Source organism: Aethalodelphis obliquidens, unplaced genomic scaffold (assembly GCF_003676395.1).
Source record: "Aethalodelphis obliquidens isolate GAN/ISIS:26980383/991018 unplaced genomic scaffold, ASM367639v1 scaffold8, whole genome shotgun sequence".
Taxonomy (NCBI): Eukaryota; Metazoa; Chordata; class Mammalia; order Artiodactyla; family Delphinidae; genus Aethalodelphis; species Aethalodelphis obliquidens.
In genome coordinates this window covers 28,954,281-28,965,034 of record NW_020837952.1, presented here as the reverse complement: position 1 = coordinate 28,965,034, position 10,754 = coordinate 28,954,281, and the positions used below count along the sequence as shown (strand labels likewise).

General features: G+C 36.8%; 1 protein-coding gene across 2 annotated transcripts in view; it reads right to left on the bottom strand.

The window, feature by feature from the left end:
- TMTC2 (transmembrane O-mannosyltransferase targeting cadherins 2) overlaps positions 1-10,754 on the bottom strand; it is a 429,464-nt gene that overhangs the window by 183,936 nt on the left and 234,774 nt on the right. The gene's annotated exons all lie outside the window — the stretch shown is intronic.

The following is a 10,754-nucleotide window of genomic DNA, read 5'->3' as shown; positions in this document are numbered from 1 at the left end:
AGATGGACTTAATTGATATTTATAGGACATTCCATCCAAAAACAACAGAATACACATTTTTCTCAAGTGCTCATGGAACATTCTCCAGGATAGATCATATCTTGGGTCACAAATCAAGCCTTGGTAAATTTAAGAAAATTGAAATTGTATCAAGTATCTTTTCCGACCACAACGCTATGAGACTAGATATCAATTACAGGAAAGATCTGTAAAAAATACAAACACATGGAGGCTAAACAATACACTACTTAATAACGAAGTGATCACTGAAGAAATCAAAGAGGAAATCAAAAAATACCTAGAAACAAATGACAATGGAGACACGACGACTCAAAATCTATGGGATGCAGCAAAAGCAGTTCTAAGAGGGAAGTTTATAGCAATACAATCCTACCTTAAGAAACAGGAAACATCTCGAATAAACCACCTAACCTTGCACCTAAAGCAATTAGAGAAAGAAGAACAAAAAAACCCCAAAGTTAGCAGAAGGAAAGAAATCATAAAAATCAGATCAGAAATAAATGAAAAAGAAATGAAGGAAACGATAGCAAAGATCAATAAAACTAAAAGCTGGTTCTTTGAAAGGATAAACAAAATTGATAAACCATTAGCCAGACTCATCAAGAAAAAAAGGGAGAAGACTCAAATCAATAGAATTAGAAATGTAAAAGGAGAAGAAACAACTGACACTGCAGAAATAAAAAAGATCATGAGAGATTACTACAAGCAACTCTATGCCAATAAAATGGACAACCTGGAAGAAATGGACAAATTCTTAGAAAGGCACAACCTGCCAAGACTGAATCAGGAAGAAATAGAAAATATGAACAGACCAATCACAAGCACTGAAATTGAAACTGTGATTAAAAATCTTCCAACAAACAAAAGCCCAGGACCAGATGGCTTCACAGGCGAATTCTATCAAACATTTAGAGAAGAGCTATCACCTATCCTTCTCAAACTCTTCCAAAATATAGCAGAGGGAGGAACACTCCCCAACTCATGCTATGAGGCCACCATCACCCTGATACCAAAACCAGACAAGGATGTCACAAAGAAAGAAAACTACAGGCCAATATCACTGATGAACATAGATGCAAAAATCCTCAACAAACAGAATCCAACAGCACATTAAACGGATCATACACCATGATCAAATGGGGTTTATTCCAGGAATGCAAGGATTCTTCAATATACGCAAATCAATCAACGTGATACACCATATTAACAAACTGAAGGAGAAAAACCATATGATCATCTCAATAGATGCAGAGAAAGAAAGCTTTTGACAAAATTCAACACCCATTTATGATAAAAACCCTGCAGAAAGTAGGCATAGAGGGAACTTTCCTCAACATAATAAAGGCCATATATGACAAACCCACAGCCAACATCGTCCTCAATGGTGAAAAACTGAAAGCATTTCCACTAGGATCAGGAACAAGACAAGGTTGCCCACTCTCACCACTCTTATTCAACATAGTTTTGGAAGTTTTAGCCACAGCAATCAGAGAAGAAAAGGAAATAAAAGGAATCCAAATCGGAAAAGAAGAAGTAAAGCTGTCACTCTTTGCAGATGACATGATACTCTACATAGAGAATCCTAACGATGCTACCAGAAAACTACTAGAGCTAATCAATGAATTTGGTAAAGTAGCAGGATACAAAATTAATGCACAGAAATCTCTGGCATTCCTATACACTAAGGATGAAAAATCTGAAAGTGAAATCAAGAAAACACTCCCATTTACCATTGCAACAAAAAGAATAAAATATCTAGGAATAAAGCTACCTAAGGAGACAAAAGACCTGTATGCAGAAAATTATAAGACACTGATGAAAGAAATTAAAGATGATACCAACAGATGGAGAGATATACCATGTTCTTGGATTGGAAGAATCAACATTGTGAAAATGACTCTACTACCCAAAGGAATCTACAGATTCAACGCAATCCCTATCAAACTACCACTGGCATTTTTCACAGAACTAGAACAAAAAATTTCACAATTTGTATGGAAACACAAAAGACCCTGAATAGCCAAAGCAATCTTGAGAACGAAAAACGGAGCTGGAGGAATCAGGCTTCCTGGCTTCAGACTATACTACAAAGCTACAGTAATCAAGACAGTATGGTACTGGCACAAAAACAGAAAGATAGATCAATGGAACAGGATAGAAAGCCCAGAGATAAACCCACACACAAATGGTCACCTTATCTTTGATAAAGGAGGCAAGAGAATACAGTGGAGAAAAGATAGCCTCTTCAATAAATGGTGCTGAGAAAACTGGACAGCTACATGTAGAAGAATGAAATTAGAACACTCCCTAACACCATATATAAAAATAAACTCAAAATGGATTAAAGACCTAAATATAAGGCCAGACACTGTAAAACTCTCAGAGGAAAACATAGGCAGAACACTCTATGACATAAATCACAGCAAAATCTTTTTTGACCCACCTCTACAGAAATGGAAATAAAAATAAACAAATGGGACCTAATGAAACTTAAAAGCTTTTGCACAGCAAAGGAAACCATAAAAAAGATGAAGAGACAATGGGAGAAAATATTTGCAAATAAAGCAACTGACAAAGGATTAATCTCCAAAATATACAAGCAGCTCATGCAGCTCAATATCATAAAAACAAACAACCCTAATACAAAACTGGGCAGAAGACCTAAATAGACATTTCTCCAAAGAAGATACACAGATTGCCAACAAATACATGAAAAGATGCTTAACATCACTAATCATTAGAGAAATGGAATCAAAACTACAATGAGTTATTACTTCACACCATTCAGAAATGGCATCATCAAAAAAATCTACAAACAGTAAATGCTGGAGAGGGTGTAGAGAAAAGGGAACCCCCTTGCACTGTTGGTGCGAATGTAAATTGATACAGCCACTACGGAGAACAGTATGGAGGTTTCTTAAAAAACTAAACGTAGAAGTAACATACGACCCAGCAATCCCACTACTGGGCATATACCCTCAGAAAACCATAGTTTAAAAAGAGTCATGTACCACAATGTTTACTGCAGCACTATTTACAATAGCCAGGACTTGGAAGCAACCTAAGTGTCCATCGATAGATGAATGGATAAAGAAGATGTGGCACATATATACAATGGAATATTACTCAGCCATAAAAAGAAACGAAATTGAGTTATTTGTAGTGAGGTGGATGGACCTAGAGTCCGTCATACAGAGTGAAGTAAGTCAGAAAGAGAAAAACAAATACTGTATGCTAACACATATATATGGAATCTGAAAAAAAAAATTGTAAGTGGTTCTGCTGAACCTAAGGGCAGGACAGGAATAAAGAGACAGACGTTAAGAATGGACTTAAGGACATGGGGTGGGGGAAGGGTAAGCTGGGACGAAGTGAGAGAGTGGCATGGACTTATATATACTACCAAATGTAAAATAGATGGCTAGTGGGAAGCAGCTGCATAGCACAGGGAGATCAGCTCAGTGCTTTGAGACCACCTAGAGGAGTGGGATAAGGAGGGTGGGAGGGAGACGCAAGAGGGAGGGGATATGGGGATATACATATGCATATACCTGATTCACTTTGTTATACAGCAGAAACTAACAGAACACTGTAAAGCAATTATACTCCAATAAAGATGTTAAAAAAAGAAAAGAATAAATCAACCTCAAATATGTGAGGCCTTTTTGAACCAAAATACAGTATTTTCAATATGGGAAATTTAAAAATTGAAATAAATGTAAAAATACACATATCTAGAAGGGAAACTTGGAGAGTATAACCACGTCAGTTTACCTCACTTGAACATATAGTCACTGGAAAACCAACTAAAACTCCAGACTTATAATGCAATTTAACAAGGCTATGATCATGTTCATATTAAAGACAAAACACAGAGGAATAATCAAGAATTGCTTGAAAATAAATAAGGAGAATGGGAAACTTGCCTTAAAATATAAAATATACTAGAAGTTACAGTAAATAAAACAAATTGTTCTCGGTGTGGGTTACCGAAAGACCAAAATAAAGCCCATGACAATGACTCCAGGGTTATATACAAACTTGGCCTAGGTGTGAAGCATTCAATAAATTATTATGGGGACATTAGTTTTCATTTTGGAAAAAAAATACCTTAATACAAAAAATAATATATCCAGGGTGGACTAAGTACCTAAAGAAAAAAACCAAAAATAATTCTAAAACTATTCAAAAAATGGACAATAACTTTAGAAAATATTAGCCTATGAAGGGTTTTCATAGAGACACAAAATTACAGAGGTTTTAAAGGAAAGGGTCTGTGGATTTTTTTTTATATATATATAGAGAGAGATTCAAGTTATATACAATAACGATTATCATAAGACAAGTAAAAATACAAGCAAAAACTAGGAGAAAATACCTGCAGAAAAGATGTTTGTGTTATACATGTAAGTGCGGCGGAGGGACCCATTTTCACCTTAAACCCCACAAATCAACAAGAAAAACTTCTCAATAAAGAACCAGGCAAGAAACCTGAACAATTAATTCCCAGGAAAATTACAAAGAGCTAATAAACAAAATAAACTCCACTGGTAATTACGGAAACACGGTTTTGAAGCAACATAGTTTTGAAACCATTCCATTGGACGTTTATTAATGCTGTCTGTGTAACAGCCCCAATTGAAACAATGTAATGTTAATGAAAGCAGAGACGGTCATGAAAATTATGACACATTTGTATAAACATCCAGAAGTAAAAAAATCACTGGTGATTCCATACACAGGGGAAAAAGTTAAAAGGATGCTTGTATAACTACATGTTGTAACTACATATAGAAATGCTTATGAAAAAAGTGAAAATATACTAGAGGAGGGAAAAAGATGTGTAAGGAATGCAATAATAATTTTTATGCTTTATTGCTTATTCTTCAGTACTGCTTCAGTGTTTTCAACAAGATTCTATTAAGTGGTAAAAATGATCAATTAAAACAAAATGAAAGTATGCAGTAAGTGTTAGACTTTGCTCTTGCCATGTGAACAGGTAGGTAGGTAGGCAAGCTGTCTCACCTCCTTCCAGGAATCACTAAAGGGCCAGATGAGTTGTGTATCCAGATCTCTGGTGCCCCCAAGCCAATGGAATTTCACCAAAATCTCTCAGTCCCATTCACTTGATATCAGACATGGCAGGCACCTCCTGGCCCTCCTGTTTGATAGCCTCTCCTGAATTGTCTATTTTGGGAGACCAGTCTGCTTACCTGGTATCCTTTGAACACCTCCCTCCATCCTTTATACACATACACACACACATCCATGGAACTTGGCAGGAAACCCTGCCCTGAACTCTAGCCTTTTGGCCAAGGGTTACTTTCTCCCTCATTTCTACAGACCTTACTTCCACAGGCGTCTCATGCCTTGTTTTCAACGGGGATTCAAGGAATGGCTCTGCCCCATTATCAGATAGTCCCACCACTTCCACCCTGTAATCTCTGATCCTTCTAACCTCTCAAGGGTCCTCAAAAGCTGGTCCTGAACAAACAAAAAAATCTCTCATTAGAACTAGATCTATGGTGACAACTCTGCACCCCACATTCCCTCACTGCTCTATCCTCCTATATTACTTCCTTTGAAGACAGAGTTCTCGGCATCATGAGATATATAAACTTGTTGAAATTCTATGCAAATGTTTAGCTTCCTCAATCCTCACCCCCCGTTAAAAACTCATGTGTTTGACATTGTGCTTGGTACTGGGGATAGATAGAATGGTACCACTATGTGTCACTCTGCCTCTTAATATGAAGCTCCCAATAGGCAGCTATTGGTCGAATTATGTCTCTCCCAAAAAAGGTATGTTGAAGCTGTAACCCCCATACCTTAGAATATGTCCTTTCTTGGAAAAAGGATCACTGCAGATGTAATGTGATAACAAGGGTGGGCCCCTAATCTAATATGACTGGTATCCAGATAAGAGGATGTGAAGGCAAAGTTACACAAGGAGATCGTCATGTGATGACAAAGGCAGAGACTGGGGTCATGCAGCTGCAAGCCAAGGAACTCCAAAGAATGGCAGCAAACCACAGGAAAGAGGCAAGGAAGGATTCCCCTAAAGCTTTCAGAGGGAGCTTGCCCTGTGGACACCTTCATTGTGAACTGCTAGCCTCCGGAACTGTGCCATAATAAATTTCTATTATTTTAAACCACCTAATTTGCAGTACTTTGTTACGGAAACTAATACACAAACTAACGCTAACATAAATGTCTTGGTTTCTGAAACTTCAAGATAACAACTCTAGACACCTAATTCAAGAAGGCTGTCATAACCCAGAATTGTTTAATGACAATGATCAACATATACTTACACAATTCAAAGAATGTGGCTAATACCCATTACTAATCTTACCACTTATAGTGACAGATGGAATCTCCTCTGCTCTGATATGAATTTCATAATTCATTTATAAAAGCAACAAATATAGTCAGAACTCCTGTAGATACGGAGAGATATAATGACCAATAAGAAACTGCCACTACTTCATGAAGCTGAATATGAATGGCAATGACCATAGTACTTCAATATCAAATATGGTATTTCTATAACTTTAGACAGATAATCTTTATGTTGTAGAAGTATTTATTTATTCCTAGTTTATTTATGTCTTGTTCTCTGAGGCAGATGTTGATCGAAAGCCTTCCTGGCACTTCTAGAAAAGATGATTTTTTTCCTCTTCTGACTTTTTAAATTGAAAGAGTATAGCAATTGAATTGTGGTATTGAATACTCCACTATAAAACTTAGAATAAATCTCATCTGATAGTAGTGTTTTAATCTTTAATATGCTGCTGCATCCACTATCTTAATTTTAAGATATGTCTACATTTATATTCATAAGTCTATTGGCCTGTTTCGGTTCTGTTATTTGTTCTTGCTTGTTTGCTTTTTGTTTCGTTTTTTGAGTTTTGTTGTTGTCATTCTTTTGTGTTTTGGTTTTAAATATCATCAGACCTTTTGCTGTCAGTTTTATTTAGCTTCACAAAAATAAGTGAGAAGTGTAACTAATGCAAGAAATACCGTTTGATTAATGACTTGATAGAACTTACTTGTGAAATGCCTTAACTTGGTTCCTTGGAGAGAAAATTCTTTAATATGGTTTTCAAATTTTTCCAAAGTTTTTGATTCAGAATGCCAACTTCTTCTTGGGCTAACGTTAATCATTTATATTTTCCCAGAAAAGTATTCATACTACTAAGACTTTCATATACATAACTAACATTTTGTTATTTTAAGCTTCCACACGTCTGGATGCAGGTCCTTTCTCATTCTCAGTACTGTATTGTATATTTGAGATTTTTCTACTTTGTCCATTACTTTTGCCATATATTGTTGATCTTTTAAAGAAAAAGCTCTTACATTTATTCATTACTTCCCATTATTTCTCCATATTCTACTTCATTAACATTTTCTTTTTACTTCCCTTACATTTATTAGTTTATTGTATTGCTCCTTTCCTAGCTTCTCAGATTAGATGATTACTTAGATGCTTACAGAACAAAAATGACAACTTATGATGGCAAAATCTCTATTATCCACAGAAATAATCCCGTCTGTTATGTAAGATAATCAAGAATTGATTAAACCACATTACATTTATCATCTGCATTCTGAAATCTAATGCCTAATGAAATATTCAATGCTCTATTGAATTCCCTGTTTAGGTGGCAATTGGAACAGACTGACTGGGACAAATCTATAACAGTGAAAGAACAGAGCATTTTTCAGACGAGAAATCAATTGTATTTCAAATGGCAGTGGGTGGTGCAGTTAAAAGGTTGAAAGTCGACTACGTATTTATAAGATCTGACAGTGTAAATCACTGAGTGGTGGTCCATCTGCTTTGTCCCTGAGAATTTATTACACCTGAAAAGAGAAACCAACATCATAAGGCAGATCTGTCAAACCTGGTCTTAAAATTACTTGTGGGAACTACTGAATTTTAATAAATTTGATAATATGAATAAAAGGTTAAATATAAGGTTATGCAATAAATGTACTACATCTATTGCTATTAAGAGTAGAATTGTGGCTTCCCTGGTGGCGCAGTGGTTGAGAGTCCGCCTGCCGATGCAGGGGATGCGGATTTGTGCCCCGGTCCGGGAAGATCCCACATGCCGCGGAGAGGCTGGGCCCGTGAGCCATGGCCGCTGAGCCTGCGCATCTGGAGCCTGTGCTCCGCAGCAGGAGAGGCCACAGCAGTGAGAGGCCCGCGTACCGCAAAAAAAAAAAAAAAAAAAAAAAATCATTGAATAACTCACCTATTTTGAAACATAATTATTTATGTATCAGAATTCTGTCAACCACATGGGTTATGTAATCCTTCAAAATTATTGCCGACATTTCTTGTGGAATTTAGGCCTCTCTACTTGAGCCAACAGTTTAGTTAAAAAAACCTGTCACAGTAGTAAAATGATTTTGAAACTATAAATGGCATTATGCCATATCCCTTTTCCTACTAATAGGGGGGAAGAAACCAAATATTGTTAATAACCGCTTCTTCAGCAAGAATTTTTCATTAGGGTTTAGGGAGATGTATCTATATGCTTTCACAGTTTACATATGCATCCACAGAGTAAGTTATAAGATGCAGCTTTTAAATTACATGTAAAGTATATTCATCTAATTGAATAAATTTCTCTTCTCAGCAAAGAATAAGCCTGGTTGGACACATTTCCTTTTTCTTTCAACCCTTGCCCAACAAGTAACACCAGAAGGTAGGTAACTTTTCAACCAGTGGCTATAGATGAGAGAGAGAAAAACAAGTTCAAAGAAGAGATGCTGGTTGTTCAGCTACTTTCTCCCCTGACAATGTATGAAGAATGGGCACCAGAAGCAAACTGGCATCCCATATTGCAAGGCAAGAGTTCCCTTTGACAACATTACTTTCAGAGGCAAAAAAAAAAAAAAAGAATGTGTAAATTTGTCAAACTGATAAGGTTCTTTTTCATGAAATAAAAATACTATTCAATAATCAATACTAATCAATAATATAGGAACATCACATTATTTAGATGAAGAAGACATGGGGGGAAAGCCTTTGTAGTTGTATCTAGATATATCCATTCAAATAAAGAAAAAGATGCAATCTCAAATTACTTTGGGGAAAATGATGAAGTATGAAACATAGCAGACCGGGGAAAATGATGAAGTATGAAACACATCCCATTATCAGGGGTGTGTAAACTGGAGGGGGAGTGCTCCACCTGAAGGCATCCCAGGTGAAAAAGAGAAAACTGAACACTGTGCAGGTCAACACAAAACACATGCTGACCTAATTCAGACTATAGGCCAGGAGACTGAGACCCCAGGGTTAAAGTCTAGGAAGTTAAAGAAAAGGTAAATGTACAAACAGGAAGTTAAACTGAGCTCATCTTGTCTGCTTTCCCTTAAAAATCTAGATATTTTGGTGGTTTTTTAAAAAAATTTTTTTACATCTGCACTTTTAGATTTAGCCAGTACAAAAGATTAGAGATAACCAGAACACAAAGGCACATTAAAAATGAAGCTGACAGGGGCTTCCCTGGTGGCGCAGGGCTGAGAGTCCGCCTGCCGATGCAGGGGACACGGGTTCGTGCCCCGGTCCGGGAGGATCCCACATGCCACGGAGCGGCTGGGCCCGTGAGCCATGGCCGCTGAGCCTGCGCGTCCGGAGCCTGTGCTCCGCAACGGGAGAGGCCACAACAGTGAGAGGCCCGCGTACCGCAAAAAAAAAAAAAAAAAAAAATGAAGCTGACAAATTAGTTTAATATTGTCAATATTACACAGCAGTCATCAGACACAAGCAGTAGACATCTTATATGCCTGGTCCCTTCCTACAGGGAACTGGTCCTCCTCCTTTCTATTCCAACCCCAGAGGCACTGTCAATGGAGGGCTCTTACAGCCCCGGACACACGGCCCAAAGTTTCATTTAAGAATCGATCCATGATCCCAGAAAGGTCAGTCAGAGATCTTTTTCCAGGATTAATATAGACACCAAGACAAGTCCTTCAGAGACTGAGTCTATATGCATAAAGGTGCATGAGTCATTTCATTAACTTAAGAGTCCCACAGAGAAAGGAGTGAACCCAAAAGAAACCAAAGACACAAAATGGAGACAAATACCCGAAACATAATAAAACACCTGGATCTAATTGTGCTTTCACCTAGTCAACCCCAAGGATTTTCAGTTATGGAGGCTTAATAAATTCTCTTTTGTGTTCAAGCAAGTTTAGACTAAGTTTCTATTACTAATAAATAAAAGTGTGTCATAAATACAAGAGACAGAAAAAGGATTTCAGTTTAATTTGCATTTATCCACTCACATCTAACTGCACCCCCTGAGGCTTTCCATTCAAATAACAGAACAGATTTTTCCCCAGGGATTTTTCTAACCCAACATACACAGGCATTCTAAATTATCCCATTATCCCAACCTAATTGTCACTACCGTTGAAGGAGGGGGTGGAAAAATAAAAGAAAAACATTATCTTATTTGATAACTCCCCAGGTTTAGTACATGTTCTATATATACTTTGACACCAGCAATTCTTTAACAGAGGATAAAATCTATTATTAAAAATCAAGATATCAATTACATAGAGTATCATACATAGCAGCCTTATTTTATGAGCACAACCAAGTACTAATGATGTGAACTTTTTAAAACAAAAAGCTAAAAGCATTTAAACCAATTTTTATGTTATATGGCATAGTACTTCAAAAAAAAAAAACCTAGCCATATTATATC